At 40.4% G+C, this 24,049-nt stretch overlaps 1 protein-coding gene and 1 long non-coding RNA gene across 2 annotated transcripts in view; one reads left to right on the top strand and one right to left on the bottom strand.

Annotated features, from left to right (window-relative positions):
* LOC127641069 (adhesion G-protein coupled receptor D2) overlaps positions 1-24,049 on the top strand; it is a 306,626-nt gene that overhangs the window by 240,801 nt on the left and 41,776 nt on the right. The gene's annotated exons all lie outside the window — the stretch shown is intronic.
* LOC127641072 (uncharacterized) overlaps positions 405-24,049 on the bottom strand; it is a 35,106-nt gene continuing 11,461 nt past the window's right edge. Inside the window, exons 2-4 of the long non-coding RNA XR_007970142.1 lie at positions 23,262-23,413; positions 1,021-1,109; positions 405-714 (exon numbers count right to left, since the gene is read on the bottom strand). This is a non-coding gene — a long non-coding RNA (uncharacterized LOC127641072). The remainder of the gene's footprint in view (positions 715-1,020; positions 1,110-23,261; positions 23,414-24,049) is intronic.

Raw genomic sequence — 24,049 nt, 5'->3', positions numbered from 1 at the left:
TCTTGATAAAATTCGTCTTTGCAGGTGGTACACACAGACGTGCGTGTGTGTTTGGGTGGAGGGCAGGCTCGGCAGGGCTCGGCCGCAGGGTACAATCAACGGTCGATGGTTTTTTTTTCATTTTAGCTCAAACTCACCGACAGCGTTGAATGTTCACTGAGGCAAACGGTGGCCTGATGGTGAGTTGACTTGACAGCCTTTGAGGAGGTCGCCGTGGAGACAAGGCAAGCAGCGGATGCAGCATACCGCCTCTTAATGCTAGAAGGATGTAGCACAGGTCACCTACTCCAAAACACTCTGGATTCTTCTTTCATACTATTATACATTTGTACTGCAACAAATAGGACCATCTAAGGGTCACACTTTACACTTTACAACATTAAATCAAACTTGACCTTGTTTTCTTTATTAATAAATGCACCTGTTCTTATTGTGCCTGATTCATACACACAACTTAAACTGCTGACATAACCAAGGCTGAGTTCATTCAGAAAATAAAAGAACCGGCATCACATTACAGATTATACATACGTCACCATTTCATTGTTGTCTTGCAAAATGAATAAAAACATCTGTAATCTTCAGTTAATGAGGAGCTGCAAGGATGGCTTTTATCCAAATGAATGCATTCTACTCTTGTCAAATCAATCAAGCTCTCATACAAACACATACTCTTTTGGTAACAAAGTGATCTAGGTGTCCACAAGACCTGGCCTTAATCCAAGTGACAGCATTCATGTCACAACCACAAAAAAGAAGAAAAAAAAACAAGAGAAGAAAGTAGAGAGAAAAAGAGAAAATATATTATATGGCAGATAATAGCCTATTGATTAAAATATTTATAATTGAAAATACTGCAATAGATATGATAGGATCCATTACAGGGTATTGTAATAACTACTATCTTAAAAGTTTATTCAAAAGGAAAAAAGGCAAGTACTGTAAGGCAGCCTTGTTGGTTAAGCAGAGGACAAATCGTCTGACCAATGTGCAGAACTGTCCTTTTTCATCTGTGCTCACCTTTACCGTGATGTAGGAGGAGGTCAGCTGTCCGGGAGGGATTTGGCCTACCACCTCATCCAGTGTACCAACAGAGCCATCCTAGGACACTGTAAACATCAACACACACACAAACACACCCGTAAAGCCCACCTTTATTAAAGCAATGACCAAAAGTGTTCAAAATAATGTATCAAAATAATCTCACATTTTTAAAGAAAGATTAAAGTGTACATGTTTCATTTTTTTGCTCCAAATATTCATGAACATTGGTAGACACTCCACCAACTCAAAATATGCATATTCCACTCTCAGTCGAGAAACCAGCAGCCCCAAGAACATTACATTTACATTTATGCATTTGGCAGACGCTTTTATCCAAAGCGACTTACAGAGACCTTATTACAGGGACAATCCCCCAGAGCAACCTGGAGTTAAGTGCCTTGCTCAAGGACACAATGTTGGTGGCTGTGGGGGTCGAACCAGTGACCTTCTGATTACCAGATTACCAGTTATGTGCTTAGACCACTACACCACCACCACTCCGAACATAGACAATGCATTTAATGTACCTTGCCCTGATATTTTATTTTTTTTGTTTTCCTAAATGAGTAAAAACTAGACCTGTCTATTTAACGTGTTCATTTAATGTGATTAATTATATATTATAATACAAATAGTTATGGTCCTGGATGCTGATTGGTCAACAGTCGTGCTTTATTCATGATAAAGCACGGCTCTGACCTCTTCACAGAACTTCTATTTTTATCACTATGTACTATTATGAATTTTGCATAGGGGTTAGGAGGCATGATTAATTGCGTAATGTTTTAAACACTTTATATTTTGAAGCAATAAGGCATGAGAGGCCTTGCTATGTTGTGAATATAGTCATGGTTGAAGGTAGGGATGCAAATTTTGGTAAAACATTTTTAACGGAGTAATCGGCAGTTTTAAACAGTTATAAATCAGTTAACTGATAAGTCATAATTCAAACAAGTGGCCAAACTGGCATGACGATATCTATATTGGCTCAAACAAAACAGTCTCGCATGACATATGTGCATATTTAGCAATACATCAACATTTCAATTAACAACTGTATATTTCCTTATTATATTTTGTAACAACATTTGTTGAATGGATTGCTTGCACGTGCTATTTACCTATGAGGCGCATCTCACTCCCATCTCCCGACCCATTAAACATAAGTAGGGGCTAATAAATATGCTCTTAGAAGTCAAGGCTTGCAGATGTTTGTTTTTTATATGAAACCGCACTGTAATTGTGCTACTACTAAACTTTATAATCCTAAAGTCCTTTTTAGCAAGTCAGTCCACTCAGCGGCATCTTGGAACCGCTCCCAGGCAGCTACGTTTCTATGTAAACAAGTGGTATAAAAGTGCAGGTCTGATATCTCCAAAACTGCTGGTCAAGATTACGATAAAAGAACACATTCCAATTCAACAGTAAAATTAGGGTAAAAAATAAAATTTCCTGTCTTGTATAGCTAATGAGCATGAACGTTCTCGAGATAATTGGCAGACGATGTCTGTATCTAAAAGGCGATATATGCATATACTGTATATATATATCGAACCACTCCGTAAAGTCTTCACCAGCACATCCCAAAGGCTTTCATTGGGGTTAAGGTCAGGACTCTGTGGTGGTCAATTCATGCATGAAAATGATTCCTCATGCTCCCTGAACCACTCTTTCACAATTTGAGCCAGATGAAGGCATTGTCATCCTGGAAAACTCCTGTGCCATCAGGGAAGAAAAAAATCCATTGATGGGATCACCTGGTCATTCAGTACATTCAGTTAGTCAGCTGATTTCATTTTAGTGCCACATAATGTTGAGGAACCTAGAACTGACCAATTGAAGCAACCACAGATCATAATGCTGCCTCCAGAATCTTACCCCGATGCGCTCGTCGCTTTGGAATAGGGTAAATCTGGACTCATCAGACCACATTACCTTTTTCCATTGCTCCACAGTCCAACCTTTATTCTCCCTAGCAAATATAAGTAGTTTTTTCCAATTAACCTCACTAACAAGTGGCTTCCTTGTGGCCACGCTGCTGTTTAGTCTCAATCCTGTAAGTTATCATTGCATTGTGCATGTGAAAATGCACTTATTTTCACTATTAAACATAGCCATGAGTTCCACGGATGATTTTTTACGATGTGACTTCACCAAGCGTTTTCATTCAAGATTTTTTTAATAATGCGTTTGACAGTTTGTAAACCCATTTTGAGTTATTTTCAGCAACCTCCTTGGATGTTTTCTTTGCTTGTACACAGTAAAATTGTTTCCACAACTACAAGATACGTCTTCCGACATGGTTGTATAAAAATTAAGAAGCTTCACACTGCATTAGTTAGGGTTAAAAAAATGTTGCCAGCTGAAAAATTAATCACTGTAATAACGATCCAATCATAGGCTCATAAGTATCTGCTTATTTAAACCCAAATGGCGATTTTTTTTTTTGGCCAGGCAGTTGTGTGTATATATATATATATATATATATATATATATATATATATATATATATATATATACAATTTGAATTAATATTGTTTTCATTTCATTTATTATTATTCAATTAATTTAATAATAAATAACTAATAATAATAATACTGTAATAATAATAATAATAATGTATTGTTGCAGTTTTGTTTATTATATATTTTTTTTAAATAAAATAATTATTATTTAAATTATTACATAATATATTAATTATATTATTATAATCTTTATTTGGGCTTTTCTCAGCAAATATTGATACACACAATTAATTGTGATTAATTTGATTAATTAATCGGCATGTTATATAATTAATATTCAATAAAAAATACAAATTATTAACAGCCCTGGTAAAAATGGTTAATGGGAGCAACTTGGGGTTCAGTGTCTTGCCCAAGGACACTTCGGCATGTGGAGTAGTGTGGGCCGGGAATCAAACCGCTAACTCTGTGATTAGCAGCCGACCCGCTGTACCACCTGAGCCACAGCCGCCCCATAATAATACAAAAATAATTTTTCTGTTGAAATTTGGCTTAAAGATGAACAACCAAAAAGAAAACTATTCACCTAAAGATGAAAACCATTGACTTAATAAAGAACAAATGATTACCCAACTGTGAGCATTCCGCAACCAGAGGAAAGAGAGATACAGTACAGACCGAAAGAGATGAACACTGATCTGTACGTTAAACAGACAATGACTCAATCGAACAGTTAAGCCAACCCCCGCCACCCCCCGCCCCCACGCAAATGACACACACACTCAAACACTCTTTATGAATGCTGCTCTCTTCTCTTCAACACCCTGCCTTTGATCGTTGTGATTACAGTAACTGGGTCTGTAAGATATTCACACAAGAGGCCTCTATCAAGATGAAGGAGGAGGACATCACACACACACACACACATGCCACTGCTTCTAATTACACACTTTGGTGATACAGAAAAACACAGTCTCTTTACATATCAGGCAAACAAAGATATCTGCACTGATGTCCACATGAACACATACACAGCTGGAAAAGAACAGCACCGAGGATATATAAAATTATGCTTATTTAGCATTTTTATAACCTCAAAAATGGTCACAGACAAAGTTTTGACTGAGTCCTCACATTTAGTCGAATAACTCATGATCTCCATCACAAAACATAAGCCAACTGCCATGTATAGTAGAAAATATTCTAAATCAGACATTATACTTTAAAATAGTTGTACAAAAACAAAACATGAATATCTTGATGAGCAGTTTTTTCCCATAAATTTTTCCATAGGGATTTCATGAAATCATTAATAAAAGAGTTCAAAACCACTAACCAAACCACCCGGCTCTGAGATAAATCTCAACATTACAAACTTTGATTTTAATCCAGAAGTATTTGAAAATCTGACAAAAAGACAAAGGTACAAGACTGTTTACTTATCGTCTGTAATGAGGGATTAGGAGGAGCGATATTCTCCTTCTAGAGAGCATTTGATACGCCTCTGAGTGCAAGATGAGTCATCCAAAATTTTTGTGTGTTTTCCGGAAGAGAATGGCTTTAATATTATAAATACATTTACAGGGACTCAGAGTGGTTTAATCCATGTCTTCTGAAGCGATATGATAGGTGTGGGTGACAAACAGATCAATATTTATGTCTTTTTTTACTATAAATTCTACTCTCTGCTCAGTTGGTGGCGATAGGCACGAAGAACGCAAATCACCAAAAAAGAGAGAAGAATGTGTCAGTGAAAATGGAGATTTACAGTAAAAAGTACTTAGATTTTGATCTGTTTTTCACTTCTGAAGTCATGGATTAAACAACGGGAGTCGTATGGATTATTTGTATGCTTTTTGACCTTCAAAGCTTTAGTCACTATTCACTTGCTTTGTATGGACCTACAGAACTGAGATCTTTTCTAAAAATCTTCATTTGTGTTCTGCAGAAGAAAGTTTGGGGTGAACTATTCCTTTAACCATTAATCCACCACCTCCTCTAACATGTCTGACAGCCTGTGCTAGCATAACCATTAGACACTAAGTGTTTCTCTATAGAGCTAAGATTACAAACTCACCATTAGCGGCTGGTCTGGAGATCTGCATGTGCACTCAAACCATGTTCAGTGTTACTCGTGTTTAAATTTCCCTCGAGTAAGAGGTGGAAGGGGCTACAAGTGCAGGAAGCTAATGACGGTATGAGTAACAGTGGGCTTGTTAGTCTCCCGCCTCCTCTGTTGTAGACACACTCATTTTTCTGGATTATTTATTGCCATACGCTAAAAGAGATCATCCATTTGCCTAGGGTTTCCTCAGGGGCCTGGACCTTGTGGTCTGACATCCCGATAGCTGTGATCGTCACTTCTCCAAATGAGAGATATTAAACATACACCACATCATGACCTAAAATAACTTGTATATAGTAGCATATTAATGTAGTTGCTTACTTTATGTTGCTTGCATTTAAAACCATTAAAATATTTGTTATTGAAGTACACAGTCATTTATCTGTCTTTTACATTATAATTTTACATACAGCATAGTGACACAAAGTAAGCTAAATTGTCAGCATTTGTGGCATAATGTTGATTACAACAGAAAATAATTCCAACTCATCCCTTAATTATTTGGCTGGCAGTGGCCAGTCCATAAACATTCAAATACACACCGTTTCAGGGGACTGGGTAGCTCAGAGTATTGACGCTGACTACCACTCCTGGAGTTGCAAGTTCGAATCCAGTGTGTGCTGAGTGACTCCAGTCAGGTCTCCTAAACAACCAAATTGGCCCGGTTGCTAGGGAGGGTAGAGTCACATGGGATAACCTCCTCATGGTCGCTATAATGTTGTTCGCTCTCGGTGGGACGTGTGGCGAGTTATGCGTGGATGCCGCAGAGAATAGCGTGAAGCCTCCACACGCACTACGTCTCCGTGGTCACGCGCTCAACAAGCAACATGATAAGGGTTGACCATCTAAGATGCAGAGGCAACTGAGATTCGTCCACTGCTACACAGATTGAGGCGAGTCACCACCATGAGGATTTAGAGTGCATTGGGAATTGGGCATGAAAAATGGATAAAATAAAAAATAATACATACCGTTTCAAAAGAATAGCCACAAGAAGAAAACATAATAACATGATTTTAGTGCAATAAAATACCTGTTCAACATTTACAGGGTTTACCAGCATCACGTCATCATGGTATGACACTAAAATCTTGTTAACATTTCATTTTTATGTCTTGTGGATATGCTTCTGAAATACTGTTTATTTTAATGTTTATGGTGTGGCCCCATTCACTTTAATTGTCAGTGCCAAACTGTAACTGCGACTTTTTCTTTTTTTTTTATATTTTAGGTATGAGTGGAATATTTGTTTTTACAAATCAAAACTTAGGCCACAAATCCTGTTGATTGAACTACTCTTGTATTGAACCTGGAACATTCCTTTAAAACATTTTCAAGTGGGAGGTACAATGAAACATTTAGCTGAACTGTAGAAAAATTATTTTTGCTGCTTGTACCATTTACTTCATTAAAATGAAATAAAGCAACACAATTCTAGAACATTTTGTCTCAACTTGATTTTGTTGCGTTTTATCCATTTAAATTTGTAAAATGGAAGTTTACTTAAACCATTTTAGATAGGACTACATGAATAATTTTCATGTTGTTAATGTCGCATTGATAAAACTGGGCAGGGGATTTCAATTATCCAGCATGCTTTGCATGGGATTCTATAGGGAGGGTAAATGCTAAAATGAAGTGTTTTTTATGTGTTTTGTGCAGGATGAATATAGAGTAGGAGACTTGTTAGTGTTTAATGTTTTGCAATGTTGAGATTTAGAAGAGTTTCTGTTATGTTGGAGTTTTGGGGGTTACCATTATGGTGAAGAGTCAAACATGAGCTATGGATGAGGACAGGTAGATGTTGCACATAAAATTGATTGCTCACTCGGTAGAGCAATTGCTGTGCTAACCAAAATATAGTTACTAAACTACACTCTGTAGTGCTTCCAACCATAAGATTCACTTTAACTAGTTAGTACATAATGAATTAAAAAATATTTATTTGAGTTACACTGACACAATTTTGTAGGGTTTACCCAATTCAACAAGGTTCTTTCTACATAAAGTGTTTGTGTGGAGATTACACAGTAATTTTAAGTTAAGAGTCAAGTTCAGCCAACAAGCTATTTATTAGTGTGTTCTTCACTTTTGCTCGAGTTGATGTTAACTTAATATTGCATTTTTGTTTAATGCATATTTTCACAGTTTGAGATCAAACATAGTCTTACGAATGAGGCAGCGAGGAGAGAGGATCTAAATGCAGTTATCTTTATTGACTAGAATACAGGCAAAACACAAAGGAAAGCCCACAATGGGGAAACAAAACATAAACTAAAACAATAGGGCAGGAGGACACATACCAGGCTACAACATACAACGATCGACCAGGAGTGAACAAGAAACAGGGCTTAAATACACAAGGACAGGATAATACAAATGATAAACAGGTGTGAACAATGACACAAAATGGCAGTGATGACGGCAGGTGGATTGTGGGAAATGTAGTTCGGACAAAGACAAGTGAAACCAGGGCAGACAACAAGGGAATCGTGACATAACCCCCCCTCAAAGGAGCGGCTTCCAGACGCTCCTCAGAAACAACCAAGGAGTGTGGGGGGGGAAGCAAACAGACAGACCAAGAGAGCACAAGGGGCAAACAGACAGACCAAGGGAGTACAAGGGGCAAACAGACAGACCAAGGGATCACAAGGGGCAAACAGACAGACCAAGGGGCACAAAGGGCAGACAGGCAGTCCAAGGAGGCACAGGGGCAGACAGGCAGTCCAAGGAGGCACAGAGGGTAGGCAGGCAGTCCAAGGGGCAGGGACAGGTTCAGGAGGCCTGGGAGCTGGCCACAGATCAAGGACAGGTTCAGGAGGCCTGGGAGCTGGCCACAGGGTAAGGACAGGTTCAGGAGGCCTGGGAGGCTCCGGAGGCGGAGCCGAGGGAGGTGGCGCCGTAGGAGGCTCTAGAGGCGGAGCCCTGGAAGGCTCAGGAGGTGGCGCTGTAGCAGGCTCTAGAGGCGGAGGCCTGGAAGGCTCAGGAGGTGGAGCCGATGGAGGTGGCGCCGTAGGAGGCTCTAGAGGCGGAGGCCTGGAAGGCTCTTGGGGCGGAGCCGAGGAAGGTGGCGCCGTAGGAGGCTCTAGATGCGGAGCCGAGGAAGGCGGCTCTGGGGGCAGAGCCGTGGGAGGCGGAGCCGTAGGAGGTTTGGAAGGCGGAGCCGCAGGAGGCTTGGGAGGCGGAGCCGCAGGAGGCTCTGGGGCGGAGCCATAGAAGGCTCAGGAGGCCCGAGGGGCGGAGCCCTGGAAGGCTCGAGAGACTTGAGGGGTGGAGCCCTGGGAGGCTCGAGAGACTTGAGGGGCGGAGCCCTGGGAGGCTCGAGAGGCTTGAGTGGTGGAGTCCTGGTAGGCTCGAGAGGCTTGAGAGGCGAAGCCCTGGAAGGCTCGAGAGGCTTGGGAGGCGGAGTTCTGGAAAGCTCGGGAGACTTGAGAGGCGGAGCCCTGGAAGACTCGAGAGGCTTGAGTGGCGGAGTCCTGGTAGGCTCGAGAGGCGGAGCCCTGGGAGGCTCGAGAGACTCGGGAAGCGGAGCCCTGGAAGGCTCGAGAGACTCGGGAGGCGGAGCTCTAGGAAGCTCGAGAGACTTGAGAGGCAGAGCCCTGGGAGGCTCGAGAGGCGGAGCCCTGGGAGGCTCAAGAGGCGGAGCCCTGGGAGGCTCGAGAGACTTGAGAGGCGGAGCCCTGGAAGGCTCGAGAGACTTGAGAGGCGGAGCCCTGGAAGGCTCGAGAGGCTTGGGAGGCGGAGCCCTAGGAGGCTCGGGAGGAGGAGTTCTGGAAAGCTCGGGAGACTTGAGAGACAGAGCCCTGGAAGACTCGAGAGGCTTGAGAGGCGGAGCCCTGGAAGACTCGAGAAACTTGAGAGGCGGAGCCCTGGGAGGCTCGAGAGACTCGGGAAGCGGAGCCCTGGAAGGCTCGAGAGACTCGGGAGGCAGAGCTCTAGGAAGCTCGAGAGACTTGAGGCAGAGCCCTGAGAGACTTGAGGGGCGGAGCCCTGGGAGGCTCGAGATGCGCTGGCTCTGGGATGGACGATGCTACAGGTGCTGGCTCTGGTGCTGGCTCTGGGTCGGTCGAGGCTACAGGCGCTGGCTCGCTGACGACGGAGGCTACAGGCGCTGGCTCGCTGACGACGGAGGCTACAGGCGCTGGCTCGCTGACGACGGAGGCTACAGGCGCTGGCTCGCTGACGACGGAGGCTACAGGCGCTGGCTCGCTGACGACGGAGGCTACAGGCGCTGGCTCGCTGACGACGGAGGCTACAGGCGCTGGCTCACTGACAACGGAGGCTACAGGCGCTGGCTCGCTGACGACGGAGGCTACAGGCGCTGGCTCAGGGACGGTCGAGGCTACAGGCGCTGGCTCAGGGACGGCTGAGGGGGCAGGCGCAGGCTCGCTGACCGTAGCAGGTGTGCACTGGGGAGCGGAAGCCTTTCTTCTCCTCCTCCTCCGGGCGGGCGAAGCTGGCAGCACTGGCTCTTTGACCAAGGCAGGCATGGAGGTTGGCTCGCTGGCAGGCGTGAAGGGACGAACCACGGCAATGGAGGTTACCACTGTGGAGAAGAGGCAGGGTTCTCCTCGACGATGCCCACAGTGAACGGCGAGGCGAGGCCAGCAGAGTCTCCTCAATGTACGCCGTGAGCGTCCAGCCGTGCGTCGCCGGTGGCAACCGCTCCTTGAGCACACTGTTTAGGTTGGCCCGGAAGAAGCCCACCAGGGAGGAGTCTGGGAAGTCCGTGATGCTCGCCAGCTCGAGGAAATCACGGATGTGGTCTTCCACAGGACGGTCCCCCTGAATGAGGCTGAGCAGCTGGCAGTTGGCTCGTAGAACCGCTAGATCCATGGAGGTCGATCGTTCTGTTACGAATGAGGCAGCGAGGAGAGAGGATCTAAATGCAGTTATCTTTATTGACTAGAATACAGGCAAAACACAAAGGAAAGCCCACAATGGGGAAACAAAACATAAACTAAAACAATAGGGCAGGAGGACACATACCAGGCTACAACATACAACGATCGACCAGGAGTGAACAAGAAACAGGGCTTAAATACACAAGGACAGGATAATACAAATGATAAACAGGTGTGAACAATGACACAAAATGGCAGTGATGACGGCAGGTGGATTGTGGGAAATGTAGTTCGGACAAAGACAAGTGAAACCAGGGCAGACAACAAGGGAATCGTGACACATAGAAAGAGAATAGGTAATGAAAAGAGACAAGCAGGATTTAAACTTATGCTGCCCATAGAAGCACCACAGCTTAATGTGTCAAAGCACAACCGCTAAACACTACATCACAGCTTATTTGACTCACAATTTGACTTTATTTTACAAAGTATAATAAATGTTTTTCTACATTTTGCACATTTGTTTTTGATGTGACACATTTTTATCCGACCCATCAAACCTCAATGTCTCGGGGGTGATGTCATGATAGGCGCATCGTTACTTTCACACAAACAGCTCCTGTAGCGACTTCTTTCTTTAATTCCAGTCTGTGATACCCTTTTATCAACTATTTGCCATTAAGCTGGCACAAAGCCATGGCCCGCGGGTGTAAAGTAATCACAAATGCAATACAAACCGTTTCAGCCGATGCCCTCTTTCAGTCTGAAATTACACTATTTTCCGACCCCACTCTTGCTTTATAACACAAAGGCAAGCCAACTGGCCTCTAATTGGACATTTTAATTGCAGATGTGAATTAATGGGCCGAACATTGATAGTGTAAGCACATAAAACCCAAGATCCCCAACCGGTGGGCTAAATGGAAAACAGACCCGGCGCCCAGGAGGAGGGAAGTTCTTTCCCATGGCAACTCCTGGCCGGGGCAGGCATGTTCTAATCCTGCCACTTCAGCAGGGCTGTTGTTATGGAGAAAAACAGGATATTTTGCCATTGTGTGGATGTAAGAGTCGCTGTTGAGTGCATGGGGCAAAGGGCTTTAGGAACATAGTCTGGTGGTACACCAGGGGGACCACAAAATGGGGCGCACACACACACACACACAGAAGCGCGCACACGCGTGTTGGTGCAGCTAGCCTTATGAGGAGTCTCCATAGACATAATGATTTTTATACTGTAGGAACTATAGATTCTATCCCCTAAACCTAACACTCACATTTTTCAAAAAAACATTGTTTAGGATGTTTTCTAAGCAATTTTATTTATGAGGACACTAGAAATGTCCTCATAACCCACATTTATAGCATAATACCCTTGTAATTACCAGGTAAAAGCACACACACACACACACACACACACACACACACACACACACACACACACACACAATATGCTACGGTTTCATACATGTTAGCACATCATTATCATGATGGTCTAAACACAATCTGATAGCTGGCTGGGATTGTGAGTTGGTGTACTACGCAGACCCATAACTCAGGAAAATATCCCACCCAAAAATGTTGAGACAATTGTGTTTCGTTAGGAGAACATCGCATAAGCATGCTTCTTCATTTCTCAGACATAATTACAATAAACAGCTTTCGCCCTCCCTCAAGGAGAGTAATTACCACGCGACACGCTGAAAGCTCAACTCAATGTAAGATGCCGCAGACGAAATGCTGTCTCCACCATGTCTGGACCTGAGAGAGAGAGACAGAGAGTATGTATATTTTTTTTCCGGTTAAAATTTCAATACTATATAAAATGGAGTTTTGTAAATATAAAGATATAAAAATATAAAAGAACAAGAATAACCTTATAAAAATGTTGTATTTGCGACAAAGTTCCAGTTAATATGTGTTAAATTTGCAGAAAAACAAAACAATCCGCATTAAGAATTTGCAGTATTGCGGCAATTTGCAGTAATAAAGAACTGCAGGAAACTTTTGGCAACAATGGACAATTTTGAACTACCAGCAAACACTTCTATGCAACCAAATCTCTTAGAATGAACATTATTGTTACATGTTTGCAAACTGAGATTTACGTGCTGCTTTCTACGTTTCGCTGCAGTTTCCTGGCTACAGCAACTGTGCGTGTAATTCACTTTCCTATAAATCACGTGTACTATGGCTGTTTATGACTTTCTTAACACTTATTTTTCCTCTGTACTCGTTCACTACTATGTTACGTTACTCTAACACATCACTCTAACACATCACAAATGTATTACAGACACACCTACATTTGCACACTTCTTCCAGTGTGATTAACTAGCACTGTAGCTCACCTAATAGAGTGATGGAAAGTGCCATAGATGCTAAATGACACGGTTGCTTCAGTAAATGTGCTTTTCGTGTTGAATTTGCTTTTAAAATGCTATTGTTTATGTTTAGAAGTTGGTTTAGTGTAAGGATGTCTAATTTCTTCCTCTCATTTATCTTTGTGAACATTATTGGTTAAGTTTAGGTTAAAGTTTTAGATTAGGGAGGTACGTTTTACTCATTAAAACATCCATCTAATATTCACCATAAAAACCTCATCTGAATGCAATAAAATTTTACTCGCTTTTGGCTCCCCCTGTTGGACATTTCACTAGCAAACTGCAGCCAAACGTGTAATGAAACATGTCATTTTGGCATGCCTGTGGCAACTATGAAAAGTTTTGCACAAACCCAACATTGTCTCATGACAACTCGTAATAATTCATACGAGATGTCGAAATCATAAGATAACGTATGACTTGGCTCATACGATAAGGTAAACTTTTATTTCCATAGAGACCAATCAGTCATCCTACAGAATTTCAAATTGATACAATACAGGCATAACATTTTAGCTAGCTTCCTATCCAACATTTAATTTTAGTAATTCATTTCATATTTATTTATGCAATACAAAAGACTGATGTATGTGCATAACCTGTAATATGCCTTCTTCGTCTTGTTCCAAACTCAGAGGTTTTCTTTCTTCTGTGACACAATGGTTAGGTTTAGGGTTTGAGAAAGGGTTTAGACTTTATGGTTAGGTTTATGGATTTGACTTCCATAAAATAGTAATAACATACACTCACTGAGAACTTTTTAGGAACACTATGGTCCTAATAAAGTGCCCGACATGGTCTTCTGCTGTCGTAGTCCATCCACCTCAAGGTTCGACATGTTGTGCATTCTAAGATTCTATTCTGCTCACTACAATTGTACAGAGTGATTATCTGAGTTACCGTAGCCTTTCTGTCAGCTCGAACCAGTCTGGCCATTCTCCGTTGACCTCTCTCAAAAACAAGGCATTTCAATTTGCAGTTTTTAGTTTTTGGCTTTATTCTGAGAAAATTCTAGAGACTGTTCTATGTAAAAATCCCAGGAGATCCGCAGTTACAGAAATACTCAAACCAGCCCATCTGGCATCCACAGTCATGCCAAGGTCGAAATCACTGAGATCAAATTTTTTTCCCCATACTGATGGTTGATGTGAACTATAACGGCAGCTCCTGACCCATATATGCATGGTTTTATGCATTACACAGCTGCCACATGATTGGATGATTAGATAATCACATATATAAGTAGGTGTACATGTGTTGCTAATAAAGTGCTCAGTGAGTGTAATTGGTTTATGAGTTATCGTGAGACTGGGTTGCGCAAACTTATTTGTAAATGAAAAAAATGAATGCCACATTTGCCACAGGATTATTGTAAGGGGACATTTTACTAGAATGACAAGGATTCAACCTAGTATCTGGTTCAAAGGCAAAAATGTTCATGTAGCGTTTGCAGTGCTAGTGCATTCTGGGTTGTCTCTCTTTTTAACAAATAATTTAAGGGTGTGAAAGTGGTGAAGGGTTTCGCCGAGCACTTTGGAAGAAAGCTGAAAGACTTCTGTAATTCCTTTAGCAAACACTCACTGTGTGAACAAATTCTACACATGAAGGGGTCACTGTAAGGGTAGCTCGTGATTTCTGTCTCTTGGCAGGAGTTGTACTTTGGTTTGAGACCCATTGCTGTTGGGTAATTTATGTATTTGATACTTTAGGGAAATAGAGGGGAGTTTGAGAAATTACTACTTGCAGAGTATTAGTGGATTCTGACTTGAATGCAACTGGCTTGCAATGGTAAGTTATCTGTTCTTTCCCATGTGGCTACAATATAATTTGCTTGTCCAACAGATTTAACCAATATTTGCATAAGCGATTAAATTTCAAACTGGATTTCTTTATTCAAAATTACGAGCAGTCTCGTGTGCATTGGAATTTTTTTAAAGGTGTTGTAAGCGATTCAGCGTTTTAACTTATTTCAACTTCAACCACATGCCCTCTTTCCAAAACCCTGCCCTTCAAAGCATGTCAGTTTCACCTGAGCAAGAAACTCACCATCTCACGTGTCTGTGTTAGCCTGCTAGGACAGATGGCAGTCAACCATTGATATCTCAAAGGCCAGGTACGCGTGAGATAACTGTGACGTCCAATCTCACATGGAGCAGTGAAGCTGTGCTCTGACATGAGATGAAAACAGATGGAGCTAGGAAATTGTGACAACGTGTGAAACTTCACAACGCTTATAAATTTTGTCTTTTGTGAGCTAATACAGAAACCTAAATGAGGACCACCCACATACTGCTCAACTGAAGTCTTATATTGTACAATATTCTATCTTTAAATTCAGCATCAAACCTCAAATATCTCCACAGTGGCAGTGATTACTCCAAGGCAACCTCCATTCATACTGATATATTTTTTCTAGACTTTTTTGTGGAGCTAACCAGTTGTAAAGCCCAAGCTCTGGACCACCCAGATAAGCCGTCTAAACAAGGCTTTAGATGCTTTAATTGTCTCCATCCTCTGGGTGTACCATTGACTTGAAAGTACGTCAGAATAACAGCAGTTACCTCCCTTGGTTTAAACGGTGCTTCAAGATTTTTACTGAGAACAAATTTGTCACAGTTAGAACCAGCCATTACACACCCAAACCTCATATCAAAAATAGACAATTCCAGCTTTCACTATTACATTTTCCAAGATTTAATTGTAGGTTCTGGCTGAAGACAAGCCTTCAAAAATCTGAGAGACTCAACTGAGACTAGAATGCTACAATATACAAATGTATAGTGTAAACCTGGGTTAGAAATGCAAAAGTGCTTGGAGAAAAAGGTGCCTCCAAAAGTGACATGTGAATGTGCAGATAACATGAAGTGGCCTTTGATTTTAAAGATAGCAGCTATAATTGTTTAGATTGAGAATTTATATAAATGTATTTATTTATTTATGTATTTGACATAAATTGAAAACGAATGTGTGTTAAAAATGCCCTTGAAAATACATTCCAGGAGGCAAACATTGCCCCTTAACAAAAAGTTAATTTCCGAAAATCATAAATATTCACAGAGCTATAAAACACTTTTGCAAGGTAGAAACTGATTTTTATAAACATCTTTGAGGTTGAAAATATTGTGGGCATCTTATGCCTCTGAAAATCACTTCCAGTAGGCAAACATTGCCCCTTAAAAAAAGTGAATTTCTGACACTGATGTAAACATATACAACTGTTTGGAATAATGTACCTATTATGCTGTTTTGGAAGGAAATTGGTACTTTAATTAACCAAAGTGTCATTCAACTGATCACAAAGTATAGTCAGCATTACTGATGTAAAAAACAGCACCATCACTGTTTGAAAAAAGTCATTTTTGATCAAATCTAGACAGACCCCATTTCCAGCAGCCATCACTCCAACACCTAAATTGTAATCATGCTAAATTGCAAATTTGGTACTATAAAATCACTTTCCATTATATCAAACATCTGATTCGTTAAATGAAGCTTAACATTGTCTTTGTGTTTGTTTTTGAGTTGACAGTATGCAATAGACTGGCATGTCTTAAGGTAAATATTAGGTCAAATTGGCAAAAAAAAAGAAACAGCTTTCTCTAGAAACTCTTCAGTCAATCATAGTTTTGAGGAATAAAGGCTTTACAATGTATGAAATCTTCAGTTTTTTGTCAATTTCAAGCAAAGGTGTACACTACAGTCTTCAAAAACATAGGACAACTGGCTCTAACAAGGACAGAAAGAGATGTGGAAGGCCAGATGTACAACTAAACAAGAGGTTTTAGTCTCTAGTTTGAGAAATAGACGTCTCACATGTCCTCAGCTGACAGCTTCATTGAATTCTACCCGCTCAACAGCAGTTTCATGTACAACAGTAAAGAGAAGACTCAGGGGTGCAGGGCTTATGGGAAGAATTGCAAAGAAAAAGCCACTTTTGAAAAGAAAAGGTTAGAGTGGGAAAAGAAACAGACATTGGACAACAGATCATTGTAAAAGAGTGTTATGGATCTTAACCCAATTGAGCTTTTGTGGGATCAGCTAGACTGTAAGGTGTGTGAGAAGTGCCCGACAAGACAGTCACATCTATGGCGAGTGCTACAGGAAGTGCGGGGTTAAATGTCACCTGAGTATCTGGACAAACTGACAACTAGAATACCAAGAACTGCAAAGCGGTCATTGCTGCACATGGAGGATTTTTTGATGAGAACTCTTTGAAGAAGTTTTTTTTTCAAAATGTAATAGTAATTGTTCACGTTATTAATGTCCTGACTATACATTGTGATCAGTTGAATGACACTTTGGTGAATAAAAGTAAAATTTTCTTTCCATAAGAGCAAAATCTGTACATTGTACACTGCCAGTGTACGTATTAATGTGTAAATGTAACTATATGAAGAGCTAAAACAAAACACATTTGCATGGTATAAACTGTTATTTGCAAACATCTTTGAAGTAGAAAATGTTATGGGTTTGTTATGCCCCGGAAAAAAAGTTAATTTCTGACACTGCATAGACGCCTACAATTGTAAACCTACGTATTAACATAACTATTAACAGCTATAAAACACATTTGCAAGATAGAAACATATTTTTGTAAAACATCTTTGAGGTAGAAAATGTTATGAGCATGTTATGTCAATGTTATGCCCCTGAAAACATTTGCAAGGTAAATATAAACATTTTTGAATTAGAATAAATGTTGTGGACTGGTAAGCTAATGTTATGCCTTAAAAAACATATTAATGTTATGCCTCTGAAAAATGTTACATTAACACAGTAAAAACATAACTATTTACATAGATAACAAAAATATAAATAAGTAAATAAATAAATAATTTCCAAGGTGGTTATTGTAAAAAGGTAAAAAATGTCATGGGCTTGTTTTAGTAATGTTATGCCAGTGAAAATCAGCTCCAGTTGTCAAACTTTGCCCCGTAAAGTTAATTTCAGACACAGACGTAAACATACACAATTGTTTATGTTCATACTATTATGTAAACTTTACTAATTACAGAGCTAAAAAAACACATTTGCAAGGTAGAAACTGTTTTTTTTTTTAAACATCTTTGAGGTAGAATGGGCTGTAAACAAAAGCATCCTGAGGAAAGCTTCATGATGAAAGGATATCATAAATTCAGAGACACTGTAATAAAACAGTGTCTCCTAAAACAAGACGCTTCTTGGTCTCTGATAGTCTGTAATTTACAATGACAATATCAGGGAGAGTCACGAAGCAGGAGACAAAGTGCAGGGTAGGGAAAGAATACAGCCTTGTTTTCCCCCTTTAATGATTCATCCGTTGTCTCACAAGCGCTCATCCTTTTCGCATATACAAACATACTATTTCCCCTCGAAATCTTCAAATGATCCATTAAAACGAGCTCATTTGAGAGTAACAACTATTCACAAAGCAAAATGCGGGACGCCAAAAGAAAACATAAGAATGTTTGAACCCCCCTCTTTTCCCCCTCGTAATATGCAAAATTTCACCCCGAGGTATTAATCTGTTTCCATTGTAGCAAAGCGCAGATGCTATCAAGCTCCATTTGTCATTGACAGCGAGGGTAATGACCCTGAACTCGCGTGAGCAGCTCCTGGGCAGCGAAGACACAAGGTGGTAAGTAACTCAATATATTTTCCCACAACAGCATTAACAGATACAAATTTGCTAGGCAAATTGAGTGTGATGAGCACATCTTACACAGCTTTGGTTCATGGTTGTACTGACTTAATCTCTTCGAGACCATTTATCTCTCAAAATGCATTACAGGCAAGGAGGGCCTGTTGTAGCATCACTCATTTATTCAATCCTAGATGCAACATAATCACACAGGGATATCTGCATGTCAGTAACCAATTGTTTTCCACCTAAATTCAGACCTAGTGTGCCAAATGTTTGCCTAATGTGGCAAATGTTCATGCTCCAAAAATCGCCTTTGACGTCACATACATTTTGATCTCCAGTAAGAGAAATACTGCATTTGCAAAGAAGGCATTTGCACACCAAATGCACCTTTTCTCCAAGATTAACATTTTGAAAAAACAAACAAACAATGGATTCAAGGGTGCCTGGGTATCTCGGTGAGTAATGATGCTGACTACCACACCTGGAGTCACGAGTTTGAATCCAGGGTGAGCTGAGTGACTCCAGCCAGGTCTCCCAAGCAAACAAATTGGCCCGGTTGCTAGGGAGGGTAGAGTCACATGGGGTAACCTCCTTGTGGTCGTGATTAGTGGTTCTCGCTCTCAAAGAGGCGAGAGGTAAGTTGTGTGTGGGTTGCGGATATTAGCATGAGCCTCCACATGCTGTGAGTCTCCGCAGTGTCACGCACAGGGAGCCATGTGATAAGATGTGTTGATTGACTGTTAAGAAGTGTATGCAACTGAGACTTGTCCTCCGCAACCCGGATTGAGGTGAGTAACCGCACCACCACGAGGACCTAGTAAGTAGTGGGAACTGGGCATGCCAAATTGGGGAGAAATTGGGATAAAAAAATACAATAAAAAAAGCACAGACTGATTTTAGCAGACAAAAAACTTGTCATCTTGTTGCTGATCTTCTCGTGAGATCAGTCTGCTGGATTAACCCTTTGCTCATTTTTACTGGAAAACTTGACTTGGGCACGAATTCATGTGGAGTGCTGCAAAATCCTGTCGAAAAATGCATGCGCATCCTTTGAATGACTATGTTCAAGCGAGTTGTGTATGTTGCTTATAGAAAGGCTGCCATTCCAGGAGCTTTTCCAGATCTTTCTATCAACACGCAGTCATGTGAATAGTCTTTTGTCCACTGCAAACCCTGGGCTCTAAAGAGCTTTTAGTCCACTGAAGGTTCAGCAAGTTATGAAAGGAACGAGTCGGAATGTACTGAACACCATTGTGTCCAAAACAAGCCTCCACACAGCCAAGGATTTCAAGCAGTTCATGAACCTGAATACTATTCTCAAATTCCATCTGGGTTTCCCTGAAATGCTACGATCGTTACAAATGCTATACCAACAACAAAGATAGAGACTGTTAACACAATATGCTTCTCCAATGGTTTTTAACCTCCTGTGATAAGTGAAGTGGCTGGCTATGCTTATATTGGCATAGAGGGAAAAAAGAAATCCAAGATAATCTGTCTCTGGTCAAGTGCCCGTGGCCCCTGGCACTGTTCTCTGAGGTTGTAAAGCTGTCCAAGTTTCATGGTGCTCAGGTTCTGTAGCTGTACTCACTAATAAGCACCAGTAGACAAGCTCATTAAGTATTCAGTTTAGTAGCAGGTAAACATATCTCCCATATATACAATAGTTTGATTTTTGAATATTTTGAATACACATTTTCAACAGCAAATTAAGCTGTGGTGGAAATCAGTCTATAACCAGCCCTAATCATTTTGTATGTAAATCAGCATGAATTAAAAGCAGTTCAACAACAGTTACCACTATAATACTGTATTACTGTAAAAATACTGTAATAATTTTTTTTTATGTAAATCAGCATAAATTATAAGCAGTACAATACACATTATATTACTGTATTAAGGTAACAAATTGATGTAATATAATGATTTGATGTAAATCATCATATATTAAAAGCAGTCCAACAAATACTACTTTGATGTTTTAACACAATTTTTTCAGTAATGTTAAATATAAAAAGAGGTAAAAAGAGGTTTTGTTGGATTCACCCATATGATAACTGGTAGATATTCTATATTGAAAAACGTATATAGCCAATCAGTGTTGAAGAAACGTTCTCAATGCAGAAGTAACCACACATAATCAGTTGTGGATGAATTCATAAATTGTCATCTGTTAGCACTCTACCATATTGTTCAGCTAGCCCCAAATCCTCCTTGATGGCTTTAAATCCCACCAAGCTTGCACCAATTACCAGAGGACAACATTAGCCTTTACTCCACAGTGTGAATCTGAAAATGCTCTGAGGGCTGTACCGCTAATACAGCATGCAATGCACTGTTAGTTTTGCTAAAAACAGCTAGCAAGCTAACAGCTACCCTCCTGCTGGGTGCATAGAATAGGGTTAGTGGACCTTAGGGCTTTTCAGCATGGCTGTGAAGACAACTTTTCATTGGACTTTTCATACCGCAAATGAGGGATAAGTGAATGAAAACTAACTGACTTTTGGCTGCTCTAAGATAGTTTTAACATTCTCTATTGGTGCTTTCAATAGCAGCTAGGCTCCATCCCCCTCGATCAAGCCCTCTTATTAAAAGAAAGCCTTTCTAGTTGGCTTGGCAGTTAGATTCACCTGCCATGCAACAGTATTCAAAGGCCGGAGGTGTGTTGTTAACCCAGCAGGAGATGATAGGCTGGGGGTACGAGAGAAAAGGAATCAAACGGCAATACAGGAAGACAACAGCTGGAGAGGTTGTCGCTTGAGGGAATAAAAGTAGCTTTTAAACACTTGTTGAGGCAGGTGGGAGTAAAAAATAGGGGTGAAGCAAGATTAAATAATACTGTAGCAAGTGTCCACTGGAAAAAGAGACAGTTTTGCGGCGAATTCGGCTGAGACTTTCAAAAAGGGACGAGAGCAAGGGAGGTGGGTGGGATATGGGGAGAGAAAAGGAAAGAGAAATTATGGCCTTCAGGCCATTAAGCTTTTATATCTGTGTTACCTATAATCCCATAGGGCCAGTCAGTCTGACCACTTGACAGAATAGAGATACTTTACTTACCTTTAGTATGTAATTTAGTATGAGTTAAACTTGAGAAAACTAACTGGCAGCACAATACTAATTTTCTGGCTCTTGACTAGAAAGGCATACTCAAATACTGTCGACAAAAATATCAGTAACTTTTTCATGTTTTGTGCAAACTATGAAAAAAAAAACCCATTCACAATTGCAAACTTTATATTAAAGGGGCACTTTAAAAGCTAACATTCTATCTACCATTTTCAAAGGATTTCTGAACACTACCCCTGTTTGCCATTGGTTGGTCAATCAAATAGCCCCACCCAAACTCACGCTAATGGCTAAGAAAAGAGCTGGGTTTCAAGCCATATATCTTTATGTGAATTTTGGGATATTGCATAAAAATGCTGGATGGGAACACATAAATTCTCCAAAATGCACATAAAAACGCAATTACTCGCTTGAGGTTGATCATGCGCATAAACTACAATGGAAAGACATTTACCGAAATTATTTCTGTAGAATTTATATAGGAATATAGACACGCTTTAAAAAGTTGTGACTTTGCCTCAACAAGCCACGTGAACACTTAATTTGCTCAGAAAATATCATAATCATTAAATAGCATCTCAAATGTTGGTTATTCTGAAATGCCAGACACAAAGACTCTAATCAATATGATTGGCTTCTTTTACCTCCAAATGTGTGACACGCTTTTGCTCCTAGACATAAGGTATCTGTTACTGAATGGTAGCAAACATGAAGTTTGCCAAGCATAATGTCTGTGTGTTCTAAATCCAAAGCAGGAGGCTTCAACTTCCATTTTCATTTATATTTTGCACCAAAACTGGAAAACTCCAAAACTCGCCCCATTTACTTCTCACTGTAACCTACATTTTTGCTTCCTTTTTTTTTTTAAGAAAAGGAAAGCCATGTCGAAATTATTCTTTGTGGCAACATACATTATGCCACAAATGTTGTCGACTGAGCTTAACTTGTATTGAACCCAGCATATTCCTTTAAATGATTCAATTGACAAGTATTTGAAGTTAATGGGTGACATGTTGAGTGTTTTTGTAAAGTTAGATAAAAATAAGCCCAATTAAAAGGTAAATATGTCCCTGAAAATGAATTCGATGGGCCAAAAAATTCCTGACACTGTAGAAACCCTCTTGATTTATATGTCAAAATAAAAACTGTAATTTCAAAATTATTTAACATATAATTGCCCCTTCAAATTCTTCAAAATGACAGCTACTATTATTGAATCTTTAACCCTCTTTTGTATCACTAAGTCAGCATGCATTTTTCAGAAATGTAAATGTTATCCAATATAGTAACATCGCTTCTGTTTAGGGTCAATTTGAACCCAGCAAAAACACATTGAAGAAAAATACTATAATTAAACAAATCCAAAAGACAATTGGCAGGAGTGTAATTTACAGTGAGCAGACCATAAAAATATATTTCTGTTTTACATCTGGGGTCTTTAAACTGCAAAGAAAAGAAACATAAAACTTTTCAAGGAGAATGTGTGATGAATGTTATCAAGTTGAAATTTTGTCTGTAATCAGATCTTTTAAAATTAGGAACAGTCATAAACAGTCATAATGTTAAAGGGATAGTTCACCCAAACTGAGTTTCCATTTTAACTATACTAACTATATGAACTATACCTTTTTTGAGAAGGGCCTTAGATTCTCTCAGACCCCAAACAGAACATGAATGTTAACCACAACGCTTAAAAAATTAATCCGTTACCTTTATCGTCTTCTTCCTCCCATTGCAGTCTTTCGTAGCTCAGCACTGTAACATGAGTTCACCAGAAGAACCAGTCTTCAACGACTCCTGGCGTTGCTTCTTTTAACGGCTCCCCCATCTCTCTCGCCCTCTCTCTCTGGCGCCTTGATAACCTATAAAATACAGAGAGGGAAAAGGAGGAAGTAAGAGTGATAAGGAAATCGTTTCGGCAGATGGAACAGTCTACCATCAGGCTAAAGCAGAAGGCAGCACATTTAATTAAAAAAAACTCAATTTGACAAGATGAGATGAAGCCGCGGATTCCAATCATTTCATTAAAATATGTTGCGTTATCTTTCCGACAGCACCAGCACAAAGGGTATTATGGAAAAAAGGCATGACAATACAAGTTCCTCCGTCATAAAGCTTGGGCCGTGTGGCAACCAGCTGTGTTTTTGTCCTAGAAAGATGAGCAATGCTTGACAAATCAAACATTAACCCTGCCCTGTCCTGCTATATATTACACAGTGTGAAGAGGTGACTTCAACACAAGAGGATGACTCTGTAGCGGTAATAGACACTCATCAAATCGCTAGCAGCTGTGGGGCTATTCAGTGCTCTCCCTTTCTCTTTTTTTACGGCACAGCTGCACAGATAAAGGGTTAGGCAAATATTGCACAATGAACGACAAACATTGAGCTTCCAGAGGCTCCGTTTTGGGTGGCTGAAAGTGAGCTTGACTACATGTGAGAACACTCGATGCTTGTCTTCCCTCTTTGTTGCTTTCAATCGTCCCCCTTCCATATTTA

The sequence above is a fragment of the Xyrauchen texanus genome, chromosome 50 (assembly GCF_025860055.1).
Source record: "Xyrauchen texanus isolate HMW12.3.18 chromosome 50, RBS_HiC_50CHRs, whole genome shotgun sequence".
NCBI classification, from domain to species: domain Eukaryota; kingdom Metazoa; phylum Chordata; class Actinopteri; order Cypriniformes; family Catostomidae; genus Xyrauchen; species Xyrauchen texanus.
Note: the sequence above shows the minus strand (reverse complement) of the source record. Positions and strands in the feature narration are given on the sequence as shown.